The 13,678-nt window shown below is 38.8% G+C and overlaps 1 pseudogene; it reads right to left on the bottom strand.

Annotated features, from left to right (window-relative positions):
• Positions 1-4,813: 4,813 nt before the first annotated feature.
• Positions 4,814-9,482, bottom strand: LOC119524989 (annotated as a pseudogene).
• Between the last annotated feature and the right edge of the window lie 4,196 nt (positions 9,483-13,678).

The raw sequence follows: 13,678 nt of genomic DNA, 5'->3' as shown, positions 1-13,678 counted from the left end.
TTGGGCTGGGAGAGTGGAGCAGCCCACACGCATGGAAAGGGTGAGTTTGCCCCGGAGGTCGAGGGTGGGCCTTCCACCTCGATGCTCTGGAAGAGTTTTTCCACCCGAGGTCCCAAAGAGGGTGGAACACATTTCCAGGGAATTGGGGAGAGCCTGGCTGCCACCACACTGTTCTGAAGGGGTTGAGCATGTGCCCCGGAGATGGAAGGGAATCCGGGAGCTGCCCTGATGTTTGAGGAGGGTGGGGCCAAGAAGGTGGTCTCCCCAATGTGTGGATATGTGGGAGCACTCACCCAATCATTTGGAGAGGAAAACCGCTGCCAAAAAGGCCCTTGGGAAGGGTTAGGCTCCCACTCTCTCAAGCCCCAAGGATGCAACATTGTTCTGTTAATGACTCTCAGACTTTGAAATCTAATGGAGTTTGTCCTGTGGGTTTTAGGAACTGTTTTGCTCCTGTTAACCCTGTTTTCCTTACTATTTCTCCTTATGGCAATGGAAATGTTTATCCTATGAATGTTCCTCCTTTGTATATTGGAAGGAGATAACTTGTTCTAAGTTTCACAGATAGAGGGGAATTTTGTATTAGGACTAGCCATGCCTATAATTGATTTTGATGGGATTTTGTACTTAACTTTCGTTACTGAAATGATTTAAGTTTTTTGTGATATTGTGATGGAATGAATGTATTTTGTATTTGGAAATATAATGTCATTTTGGGGTCCAGGGGGTGGAATGTGCCGGTTTGAATCTATTGTGTCCCCCAAATGCCATTATCTTTGTAATTATGTGGGGCAGAAGTTTTGGTGCTGGTTGGATTTGCTTGGAGTGTGCCCCATCCAGCTGTGGGTGATGATTTTGATGAGGTGTTCCCATGGATGCATGGCCCCACCCATTGAGGGTGGGCCTTGATCAGTGGAGCTATATAAATGAGCTGACTCAAAGAGAGGGAATGGAGTGCAGCTGTGAGTGATGTTTTGAAGAGGAGCAAGCTTGCTAGAGAGGAACATCCTGGGAGAAAGCCATTTTGAGGCCAGAGCTTTGGAGCAGATGCCAGCTGCGTTCCTAGCTAGCAGAGGTTTTCCGGACACCACTGGCCATCCTCCAGTGAAGGTACCCAATTGCTGATGTGTTACCTTGGATGTTTTGTGGCCTTAAGATTGTAACTGTGTAGTGAAATAAACCCCCATTTTATAAAAGCCTATCCATCTCTGGTGTTTGCATTCTGCAGCATTAGCAAACTAGAACAACCACCAACAATGAATGAGCATTCCTATTTCTCCACATCCTCTCCAACAATTTTAATTTTGTTCTTTTTTTTAATTGAAGCCATTCTAGTGTGTGTGAAATGATATCTCATTGTGGTTTTGATTTGCATTCATAGCTAAGGTTGTTGAGCGTTAGGTCATTTCACCATTTCTGTATCTTTTTGTAGTAATGTCCATTCATGTCCTTTCCCCATTTTTAAATGGTTTTTCTTATTATTGTTGAGATGTAGGATTTCTTTATATAGTCTGGATTTTAAATCCATACTGGATATGTGGTTTCCAAGTATCATCTTCCATTGAGTAGGTTTCTTTTCACTTTCATGATAATGAATATGCTTCAAATAAGAATCATTTATTACATATTTGTATAGATCAGTGAAATAAAGAATGTATTCAAGATGCCCAGAGAAAGAATGTTTCTCTCTGATAAATCAAGTAAGTTTAAGGTAAATTTTAGGTAAAATACCTTCTTTATCCTGCAATATATTTTAAATACTTACATAAAATAATAAAAATTATTTCTGATTTAATATTTTTAACAAAAATAACATCAAAATATTTGAAGAGACTAATGGAACCCTGAATGACATCATTCAAAGTATACATTGTATGTTTCAATCTGAGAGAGTTCAGACTGAAGAATCAGGACTTGGTAAAGATCTGCTTCTCACTGTTACCATAATTTGGCTTTGGAGACTTTCTGTATATTAGGTGAATTGAGCCCTACATTTCCCCATGTTGTCGACCACAGTCAGAGTGAGAGTCTGGAAAGCTGAACTTTCTTCTGACTGTTGATTGGGAATTGCAAGTACTAATACCACAAAGTCTTGTTGTATTTATGGAACTAGAATGGATATAATTTTCACAACTTTGGGTAATTTCCACATCATTTAGCATTGCTTTCCAAAACAAGTAGAAGAAATAGGAAATGGTAAGAGAGAAGACTCTCACTTTCTAGCCAAGTTAAACAGTCCCTACTCCACTGAATGTAGAACACTTTTTAATTTGGACCTTTAAAAAAAACTTCCATTAAGTAAAGTCATTCATGTGGGCTGCCTGACTTGAAAGATTATCATTTTCTTTGCTTTCATCTTGTTATTCAGTCATCTAGCCTAATACTTCATAAACAAGAACAATGGGGATACTGCAGAATATTTATCCCCTCAGGAATTTTTCATTCTTCATTTGTTTCCTCCTAGGCTCAAATGAGGTATCAATTGCTTTTTCTTTAAAGTACCAACTGCTTTTAAATGAAATATAGGGGATAGTTTTGGGTTATATTTTGTTAACATTTCTCATTTTAAGCATATGTCCCAGAATTTATATTGAAGTTTTAAGAAATTTCCTTTCCATCAAACATGCAGACATTGGAAAAAGAAAAAAAAAAATAGAGAAATTGAAAGGTGTTTTTTTTTTATTGAATACCCTAGAAATTTCAGAGAAGAAGCAGCCTAAACTTTTTGTAGCTTTCATTGTATACCTTAAATTTGTTGAGAAATAAATATTTCATGTCTTAGAAAATTAAAAGTATATCATGTATAGATGGAATACTGGAACTCAGTTACATTCTTGGGAATTAATTCTTTAATGGGAATGTTTTAACTGAGGTCAAATTTTCCCATGATGCAGCTCATGTCATTCAAGTCAAGGTGAAGTGTGAACAACAGTGGCTTTAAGAGGAAAATATGTGGCTTCAGACAGAGAACCAATTGTTAAAACAGTTACTTCCATAGAATATATAAATTAGAGAACAGAACATCATTATTTCTACAATTTCATTTCTCATTTCTGTTTTAAAGTCAGGATATGTGACTGCAGGAAACTCTTTTCAGATCTGCAAAGTTAGAAAGTTATCCCTGGGATTGGGGCAGGTAAGCCACATAGAGTCACTTGAGGTTAAGTAAAGTAGATTATATTCAGTAATGTGGGTGGGCCTCATCTAATGAGCTGAAGGAGTTTAGTGTAAAAACTGAGGTTTTCCAGGGAAGGGGAAATTCTGCCTCAAGTCCATAGGAAATTCCTGATGAGTTTCCAGCCTGCTTGTCTAGGCTATGGATTTCTGACTTGCCAACCCCAGACCCCACAATTGCCAAGTCAATTCTTTAAAATGTGTGTGTGTGTGTGTGTGTGTGTGTGTGTGTGTGTGTGTGTGTGTGTTGTATCTACTATTGGTTCTGTAGAACCCTAACTACCAGATACCTCAATAGACATAATAATATAAATCACAATTATTTAATCAGAAGTGCTGAGAGCTTATTGGAAGAATGAGTGAAAGTCTATAGGTGAAAGACACATGGAGTTAAAGAGCAAGATCCTCATTTTTCATGTTAATAGAATTTATATGAAATAGCACTAAAAGGCAACATAAAGTGTTATTTTTTTTTTACAAAAGGGGGCTTATTTTCGGTTACACAGTTACAGTCTTAAGGCCATAAAGTGTCCAAAGTAATGCATCAGCAATCGAGTACCTAAACTGGAAGATGGACAATGGTGTCCAGAAAACCTGTTAGCTGGAAGACCCATGGCCGGTGACTCCTCCAAGTTCTGGTTTCAAAATGGCTTTCTCCCAGGATGTTCCTTTCTAGGCTTCAGCTCCTCAAAAATGTCACTCTTAGTTGCTCTTGGGACATTTGTCCTTTCTTAGCTTCTCTGGAGCAAAAGTCTCCTTTCAACATTGTGTGCAAACTCTCTCATCTGCAGCTACTCTCTCATCTTCTGTGCTTTCTTTAAAGTGTCCCTCTTGGCTGTAGCTCCTCTTCAAAATGTCACTCTCAGATGCACTGAGTTCCTTCTGTTTGTCAGCTCCTTTATAGGGCTCCAGTGATTTAATTTAGACCCACCCTGAATGGATGGGGTAACACCACCATGGAAATTATCCAATCAGAGTCATCACCCATAGCTGGGTGGGGCACTTCTCCATGGAAACACTCAAAGAATTACAATCTAATCAGCACTGATATGTCTGTCCACACAAGATTACATCAAAGATAATGGCATTTTGGGGGACATAATACATTCAAACCAGCACAGGGATCAAAAAAATAGAACTTGGACTGGAGAACACAGTATGGTGGTAGAAAGAACACTGGGTTTGAGATTAGGAGATATCATTTTGAGTTCTTACATGGAGAAACTAAATGACCTAGTTCAGGTTGATCTTTGCAGATCTCAGTTTTATCATTTTTATTAGAATGAGTCTCAAATAATTGTTGTGGTCCTTTAAGTTACAAAACTACTACAATTTTATGAATCTATAGGTTGGATGACTAGCTTAAATACTGTATATTAGAGGAACACAGTTCAGCCTAAGAGAATTAATGTGTTAAAAAAAATAACAACATTATTTAGGAGTCTTAAAAAAAAAGATAGCAATTACACATTGTTTTGTTTTAAATAAAGAGAAAATATGAGCACTTCATTAGGTTACAGCATGGTGAAATTTAGTAAACAGGCTAGAGGAAAAATATCTTGGTTATAAGGTTAGGAAATAAAAATTAATTGCTCAGAAAAATGAGTAAATTTCCATTTATGGAATCACGTAGAGTAAAGTTAATATTTATTACTTCTTGAAGATCTGAGTCTTCATTAAAGATAAGCTAGATGCGCCCATGTGGAGTGGAGTTCATAATATATTGGGACTCCCTATTTGATTTGAAACCAGAAAAATAAAAATAAAAGCTCCTGAAATTGTTTTTCCTTCAAGATCAATCTAATAAAATAAATATTAATGCTTACTTTACCTGCCAGCACTCTGGAAAGGACTGGGGGACAAGGGAAAGAGACAAGGGTAGCAGGGATTATGGGTAAGTTGGTCATATAATACACTTCTATACTATACTCAGAAATTTGGAGAATCTTTCCAAAACACATACTTACCAGCATTCTAAAGATTTTTTTTAAACTCTTTGTTCATAGTTCAGAATAAATATTGTGAATTTAATGATTGTAATACTGAAGAATAAGTGCTGATGCAGACAATGTGGATGCAGGACTGAATAGGAACCAACAGTAAGAGTTGCCCTGAAGCATGCTTTCTTGGAGAAAAAATTCCCATTGACAGCTTGCTTTTGAATAATTTGCCACATGTTCATAAAGCAAAAGTATGAAACCTGCAAATGAAGGACTCTCAGGGGAGCGTAACATAGCTGCCTTCCAGTAAATTACTGAATACAAGATAGACATCTTCCCTCAAACAGTTATCTCATGCTCAGAAAATATTTTTCTTTACAGGAAGTATTGGTTGTTCTGTGACTTCCCTGCAACATTGAAACCCTCAAGTAATATGTGAGCATTACTAACACAATGACACACTTTATGGTCAGCTTGCACCCACCACTCTGACATCTAATTCACACCAAGTCTGCTGAGGAAATGTTGAGGCGCTGCACTGGATTATTTTGAGGAGAATCTCTGCAAAGTCTATAAATTCTTCATCAAAACATCATGACTGTTTTTCTTCTTTGTCACAAGAAGAAAAAAAAAACATTCTATTCCTATATAAATGTCACCAAAACACGAGTTTCTTAAATTTCTTAATGTTTCTTTATAATTAAAATTAAGGATACAAACAAAATAACATTAAAGATGACTCGAATAAAATTAATCCTATATGCACTCTGCAAAATGGGCAAAATATACCACCTGTAATAGTGGCTCACAATTACAAGAAATGCAAATCCACAGGCTCAACCTAAAATTAAATACTGGCAAGTAGAGAATAAGCCTATTACCAAATGTTTCAAGAATAAAACTCCTCTGAATAATCAATTATATTTATAATAAGGCAATGTTCTCAGGATGAATTTTACAGTTGCATAACAATAGCTTTAACATACCCAGCTAAGTTTCATTACAAAATCAGTTATCCATTAAAAGTTAAAAATACTTTATTTCAGTAGCACTAACCATTAAACATGATACCTTTGAATGTTTTAAGACAATTAAAATCTCAAAGTTTTTAAGGGAGTCTGCAGTATTATATTTACAAGGCCCCCAACCTCAAAGTCCTTTTATTACTTAAATCAGGGGTCATAAAATGCCATAGCATCTATAGAGAAGGGAATAAACTGAAGTGCCTTGTCAAATTAGACCAATTCATCAGCATTACACAAACTTTCATAGACTAATTATCCTGAACAGTCTAAAAATTCTTTTTCAGCTCCAGGATTTCTGAACATGATAGTGTAGAAAGAAGTTTCACCGTTTCTTGGGGGCTCAAATTTTACTCTTGAGTACTGTCATTAACTGCTTGGATAATCTTGATCAAGGCACTTTATCTTCTGGGCCTCAACTTTATATCTATAAAATAAACATTCCTTTTTGTCTCTGGTCCTTACTTCTCCATAGACATCTAGGGCCTCCTGTGCCTTCAAAAATTTGCGCCGATGTAACAAATGCGCACAAATCATTACACCAGTCCGTCCCTTTCCAGCTTTACAGTGAATTGCTGCAACATGATTGTCATCTTCACTTAGCCATCGGTCAAGATCTTCACCAAAGGGTTTGATAAATTCTAGCTGTGGTGGGTTATGATTTTCAAAATGATACTGTGCAACTCTGCAGTTAAATTCGGTGGTGTCATAATGTCTTTCAGCACATAAATTGTATATCTTGTAATGGTTTTATACTTTGAATCCAAAAACCTTAGTACATCATCAGTGTTGTTCCTGCACACACCTTCAAGTCTTTCTGCAGGAAACCCCATAGCAATAATGTTTGGATAAATATAGGTCAAGTCTAAGTGGAATCCACCCTCTTGATATCTCCTTTTGTTTATGCTAATGATCTCTTTGATGATGGCTGTCATGGCTGAAGAAAAAGGAAGAGAGAGATGGCAGAAGCTGCTGTTGGCGGGGCTGCTTCTGCAGGATGGAAACGGCTCTGGACTCGGCGGGAGCTGATGACCCTCCCTCTGCCGCCGCTCGGCTCTGGACCGCAGCCGGGTAATGGCTGCTGCGGCGGCTGCTGGGTGGGTGCAGCGACCGCGCCTGCTTCTCCTCAGCAGAGAGAGGCCTGGCAGCGGCGGAGGGGAATGGGGAGAAGACGAATAATCCTCGGAACGGCTGCCTCCTCCGGAGCCCGGTCCAGGGGGGATGCGGCGGCGGAGGGAAGGTTTAAACCCGGGGTCCCTGGATGTGCCGCCGCCGCCGCCGTGCTGGAAGCAGCAGTAGGGGAGAGACCAACTCTCCGACGCGTCCAGCCCTGGAAATGGTGACGGGCGACTCCGACCCCTCCCGGCCGCCGCCGCCGCGTCTCCCCGCAGCTCCAGGAGCGGGAGGCGCCGCCACCGCCCTCAGCCGGCTCCCTCCCGGGCCCGCGGCTTCCACCTCCCCCTTCAGGAGAAACCGAGGACGACGCAGCACGGTTAGAAAAGGCGACGAAGAGGAGGCGGGAAACGTCGCCGCTCCCGCCACCGCCGGCCGCCCGGCTCCCCGAGGGCGCTGCGAGGGGCTCTGGGCCGCGGCCCCGCCTTCTCCCCTCTCCCTCGCCCCAGCCCGGCCTCGCCTCACAGCGGCTCAACTCTCAAACTCCCATCGTGGCTGCAGCTTCCCAGAGGAGAGAACCCCAGTGTTATTTGTAAGGTGGAGAAAATAGTAAAAAAAAATGAGAGACTTGAGCATGGAGAATTCAGGACTTCAAGTGGATTTGGGGGGTGGGGTGGGCAAAGGGTATTTTGATATTTCAGTAGAAGTCTCAGATAATCAGAATTTTACACTATGTCAACTTACTACTTTTAAAATCTGATACACATTTAGGCCACATACTATATGATCCCTCTTCTATGACATTGTGTAAAAAGCAAAATTATAGAGATGTTAACAAGTCAGCTGGTGTAAGTGGGGTTATGGGAGGGTTGAAAAGATGAAGTATTTTGTATGATACTTCAATGACAAATAACTGCCAGTATGTATTTGTAAACATCCATAGAATTTTATATCACAAGATGTGACTCTTAGTTTATGAAATTAATAAAAATTAAAAGTAAAAAAATTAACAGAATCAATTTATAGATTGTTAGATCCTAGAATAGAATGCAGACCAGGACAAAATAATCTCACTCCACTGCATACATATAAAGCAAACAAACTCTATGCAGTTGTTGGAGGAAAGTGAGTGAAATCTTTAAAAGTGAACTTAAAATAATGTTCATGGCAGCACTGAAATCTAGTTGATAGAATTACTTCCCACTGGGGCACTGGTTAACAATTCCAAAACCACTATATGTGTACACTGGAGTGGCACATTAAGTCTATAGATGGCAGAGGGTGGGAGCCAGCTTTCTCACTGTTGGAGTGGAAGGCTACAGAGCAGAAGACTAGAAACCCATATAATAATGGAATAGAGGAGAGATCAGTATGAACGTTTGTGTAGCATAATACATATTCAGATGATTCCATATATAAATGCTAATATGTGCATATAAGTAGCTTAGTAGATAGACATTCATGTCCTTGCACCTTCTGCTGAGAGGGCCAAGAAGCAAGGAAACCCCAATAGCAGTGAGCACAGTTACCTCCCAGACCTAATTAAAATACCATTCTCCAATAAAAGGAACCAGGGCTCCTGATAGTAATGACTTCTTGTAGGATTTGGGCAGAAAGTATACAAGATAAGCTTGCAGGATCCTGTAGTGCCACAAAAAAACAAAAAAAAAACAAAAAAAAAACACAAGGCCATCCTAAGAAAACAACAAGAAACAAAAGAGAAGGATTGGTTTATGTAAGTGGAACATGGGAATCTACAGAAACAGCCCCCATTGGCCAAAGCTGAAACAATTTGGACAAAAAATAGATAAAATACCATTGTATTAGAACCAAAAATATAATATAAATGTCCATGAATCCATACTGAAATAAACAATTGATTATACAAATAAACAAGGGAATAAAATTTTTCCATTTATAAGAATCTTCACATAATTTATGTAGATTCCCAGCCCTCAAGGATGTGGAGCATAATTCCAACTACTTAAATGAGGGGTGCATATAGAGACTTCATCCAAAGACAACATAACCTCCTGCCTGGCAAAGGGTAACTTTATAGTAGAGTAACCTCACACACACACCCTCAGCCAGGTGACCTGGGTTAACATCAAGAGTGACATGTCATCTCGAGATCTGTGTTCTTGATATGAACTGTTGAGAATGGAACTTCCCTCTGTGGTCTTCCTCTGAAACTCAAATACCTCAGTGTAATCATCAGAAAAATATCAGACATCCCAAATGAGGAACATTGTACCTGTTTGGTGTTTCTCAAATTGTCAAGGCCATCAAAGTCAAAGAAATTCTGAAACTGACACAACCAAGAGGACCCTAAGGTGACATGCAATTTAAATATAATGTGATATCCTGGATCAGAAATGTTAAAGCCTATGCAAACCTTAATAAAATGTGAGTTTCAGTTACTAATAATGTATTCATTAGTTGGGGAAAAGTAACAACTGAGATTAGGTCTCAATAAAACAGGAAAAATCTGGGATTCTGGGAACACACCATATGATCTTCACAATTTTTCTGTAAATCTAAAACTACAGTATTGTAAAATAAGATGTTTACAGTATATAGCATATTATGATTATAATATTTTATTAGCAAAAATTATTTGTATAATTAGTCTAAGAATTAGTTACTAAAACCTGTCACTTTCAAATAGTCTCATTGCTTTGTTTAATAATAGGATTCGTACTACATTTTAAATGGTTTTAAGCAGCATGCAATATCAATAATTGGAACATTAAAAATCATTGTGCTTTCATCTTCTAAACACATAAAGATATACTTGGATCTTCTAAACAGAGATAAAGATACCCAATGGACATAAAGATCAGAAATAATCTACTACTTATGCAAATTAACAACATTAATGCAATAATTATAATATCAAATGAAGGGATAAACCATGCTAAAATAAAAAGCATATTTTGCATAAACAGATGACAAATTTTTATGCAATATCTTGGAGGGGGATGATATTTTGAACCAAATGGAAGATATTTTAAAAACTCCAGTGATAAGCTGACAATACATAAACTTGCATGCTTAGTAGAAGGCTTTTGGATTTATTACCAGAAATGAGACAGAAACTTTTTTTCAGTTAGATTTTTATTATTAACAAAGCTTAATTAAAAGTTGAACAAACTGCCTCAGAACTCAGAGGGTCAGGATGGCCAACAGTTGTAAAAATGGTCATCTATCACCCCTGCCTTCACCAGAGTCCTCACGTTGCAAGGGTTGGTGGTGGAATCTGAATCGGTTTTGTGATTTTTATTAGGATACTGATGACTACCCTTGAATAAACCCTTCCAGAATTGCTGGCAGAAAAAAGTCACCACCAGAGAGGGGCGGACGAACCCACAGCTCCACTTCACTGATTTCCTCCCACAGAAGTCTGGGAATTGGGTTGTTTCAGTCATTTCTGTGCTACTTGTGAAAAAATACTTGAGCAGGGGGTCCCCAACACTGGAAAAACAGAGACAGGCCAGGGGAGGGCCTGGCCAGGCCCCTGCAAACAGCGAACTCTGCTGGCCGCCTGGGAGACTGCAGCTGGCTGTGGGCAGCACCCCCGTCTCCCCAGGAGGCTGCAGACAAACCAAAGAAGAAGAAGGAGAAAAAGGAGAAAGACAAGAAGAAGAAGCACAAAGCGAAGCCCAAGGAAGAGATGAAGGCTATGGTGGACCCGCCAGCCAAGCAGGCCCTGCAAAAGTTTCCTGCCAAGAAGGCCAACTGCAGGGACCAGGGCCAGCAGGCAGCGGAGGAAGGGCGGCAAGAAGGCATCGGCCTCCTGCTGAGTTTTGAAAAAGGCATTCAGTCATGAAACCACCCCTACAATTGAAATATACAAAGTTTCATCAACTCCAAAATTTCCCTTCTTTCTTAATGTCCTTGCCTGGATTTGGTATCAGAGTTATGCTGTTTCACAAAATGAGATGGGAATATTCCCTCCTTCTATATTTTCTGAAAATGTTTGTATAATATTAGTATCATTTCTTAATAAAAGATTTCACAGATTTAGCCAGAGAAATCATTTGGCTCTTGAATTTAGTAATGAGAAGATTATTTATTACAAATTTCATTTCCTTCACGGCAATTTAGGTTATCTGGTTGCTTTTTATGCCAGTTTTTTAAAATTTCTGTCTTTCAAGGAATGTTCTCATTTTGTCCAAGTAGTTCCATTTATTGATATACATTTGCTCATAATATTCCTTTCATTTTCTTTTAATGCCCATAGTCTCTGATGATGTTCCCTTCTTTTATTCATGATAATTGTTGTTGTGTTTTCTTTCTCTTTTTCCTAATCAGTTTAGCTAGTGATTTATCAATTTTATTGATATTTTCAAAGAACCAACATTTGTTTTGACAATTTCTTTGTCTCTTTTCTATTTCATTGATTTCCATTCATATTTACTATTTCCGTTTTATTGGTTTGGGTTTAAATTGCTCTGCTTTTTCTAGTTTCTCAGGGTTGAGATTATACCCTGATATCAACTTTATTCTTTCCTCTAATAAACACTAAAAGCCATAAATTTTCTTCTAAACAAAGCTCTAAGTACACCCCACAGATTTTGATATGTTGGTTTTTATTTTCAATCATTTCCCTAGTGTGGAAGCCTAGACTAGCGAACCTTGGGTTGGCAGAAAAGAAGGCAGAGGACTAGCGTTGCAAATCAGCCAATCCTGAACCACTCTTGATGGACCAATCAAGATAGCCCAGAATGTAAGCCCTAATTTACATAGCTATGCACCAATCAAAATGGTCTTCCTCTGAACCAATCACAAGTCACTCTTAGCTGGTCCCCCATTGGACCATAGCGCAGCGCCTTATTTGCATAAAATTCAGCCAATCCTAAAACACCAATTGTCTAAGCCCGCCCCCCTCTAGCCAATAAAAGGCCTAGCTCTACGTACCTATTTTTAGTTCTGCGTTTGGAGTCTTTTGTGTGAAGTTCTTTGCGCGGCGGCGCCTGGCGGAGCGGCGGCGCCTGGCGGAGCGGCGGCGCCTGGCGGAGCGGCGGCGCCTGGCGGAGCGGCGGCGCCTGGCGGAGCGGCGGCGCCTGGCGGAGCGGCGGCGCCTGGCGGAGCGGCGGCGCCTGGCGGAGCGGCGTTTTTTCCGTCTGAGAATTCTTTCTTGGTGGTTCCAGAAACTCGATAATCCGCTCAGGTAGGAGCTTTGTTTTTTTCCAGTGAGTTGGTAATGCTAGTGGGTACTTCTATTCCTAAAAAAGTATGTTCTGTGTTTTGCAACCATTGATTACAGATTAAATGGTGTCATGCTCAGAAAATGTATACTGTGTGATTACAATCCTTTGAAAATTAAACGTATGGCCTAGTATATAATTTAATGATCTAGTATATTATCTACTTTAGGAAATTTCCTGTACATGCTTCTAAGGAATGTATTTAGCAGCTATTCAGTGTTCTATAAATATCAACTAGGATAGTTAACTAGTTGACAAGCTTGTTGAAACTTTTCCTTATGTTTCCTGATTTTATTTTTGTCTATTTGTCTGTTAGTTGTTGGTGGCACACATTTGTCTATTTTTCCCTTTAGTTTGCTGTCTTTTCCTTTCTATATTTTGAAGCTGTATGTTTCAAATCACAGTAGCTGCCCAATGAACTGTCTTAGTTACGAAGTGTCATGCGGTCTTTCTAGTCACACTCCTGTTTGTGACGTCTGCTTGGTCTGTTATTAACATAGATGCGCCGGTTTTCATGTTTGCTCCTTTTAGAAAGTATCTTGCCCAGCCTTTTACTTTTACTCTGTACCTTCATATTTAACGTGTATCTGATAATTATCATCTAGTTGGGTCTTGCTTTTTTACCCAATGCTTTTTTAATCCAATCTGAAAATTTCTGCTTCTAAGTACAAAACTTCAGTTTGCTTACCTGCCTTACAAATCTACCATCTAACATTTTTTGTTTGTCCCAACTTTATTTTTCCTGTTTTATTCTTTTACAGGAACTTAGTGTTTTAGTACTCCATTTTAACTTCTCTGTTGGAGGTATATTTATAATTTTTAGTACCTTTGCCTTGTATTTTGTTTTCATTGTTACTCTGCTGAGTAGAACCTTGAATTAATATTCTTTCGTTTTGTTGCAAAAAAAAATTGAATATGCTTTTTTTCCTATTTCCAGTCTATTGTGTTGACATACATATTATCTCTACATTTGTTATGCACTCAGTAATATTTGCTGTAATCAGCCAAATAATCAGTGAGGAAAACAAGTAAATATTAGTCAAGCTCTGCATTTTTTTAGGATAATATTTCCATCTAGGATCATTCTATCTAAATTGGAACTTTACATGAATTACTTTAAAGATCTGTCAGCTTTTGTATATATGAAAATCTGTACTTCACCTGCGTTTGTGAATTGAGGTTTCAGTTAATATACAATATAGGTGTCCCGGTATTCTCA

This window comes from Choloepus didactylus, assembly GCF_015220235.1.
Source record: "Choloepus didactylus isolate mChoDid1 chromosome 23 unlocalized genomic scaffold, mChoDid1.pri SUPER_23_unloc2, whole genome shotgun sequence".
Taxonomy (NCBI): domain Eukaryota; kingdom Metazoa; phylum Chordata; class Mammalia; order Pilosa; family Megalonychidae; genus Choloepus; species Choloepus didactylus.
The sequence above is the reverse complement of the archived record's forward strand: the minus strand, read 5'-3'. Positions and strand labels throughout refer to the sequence as shown.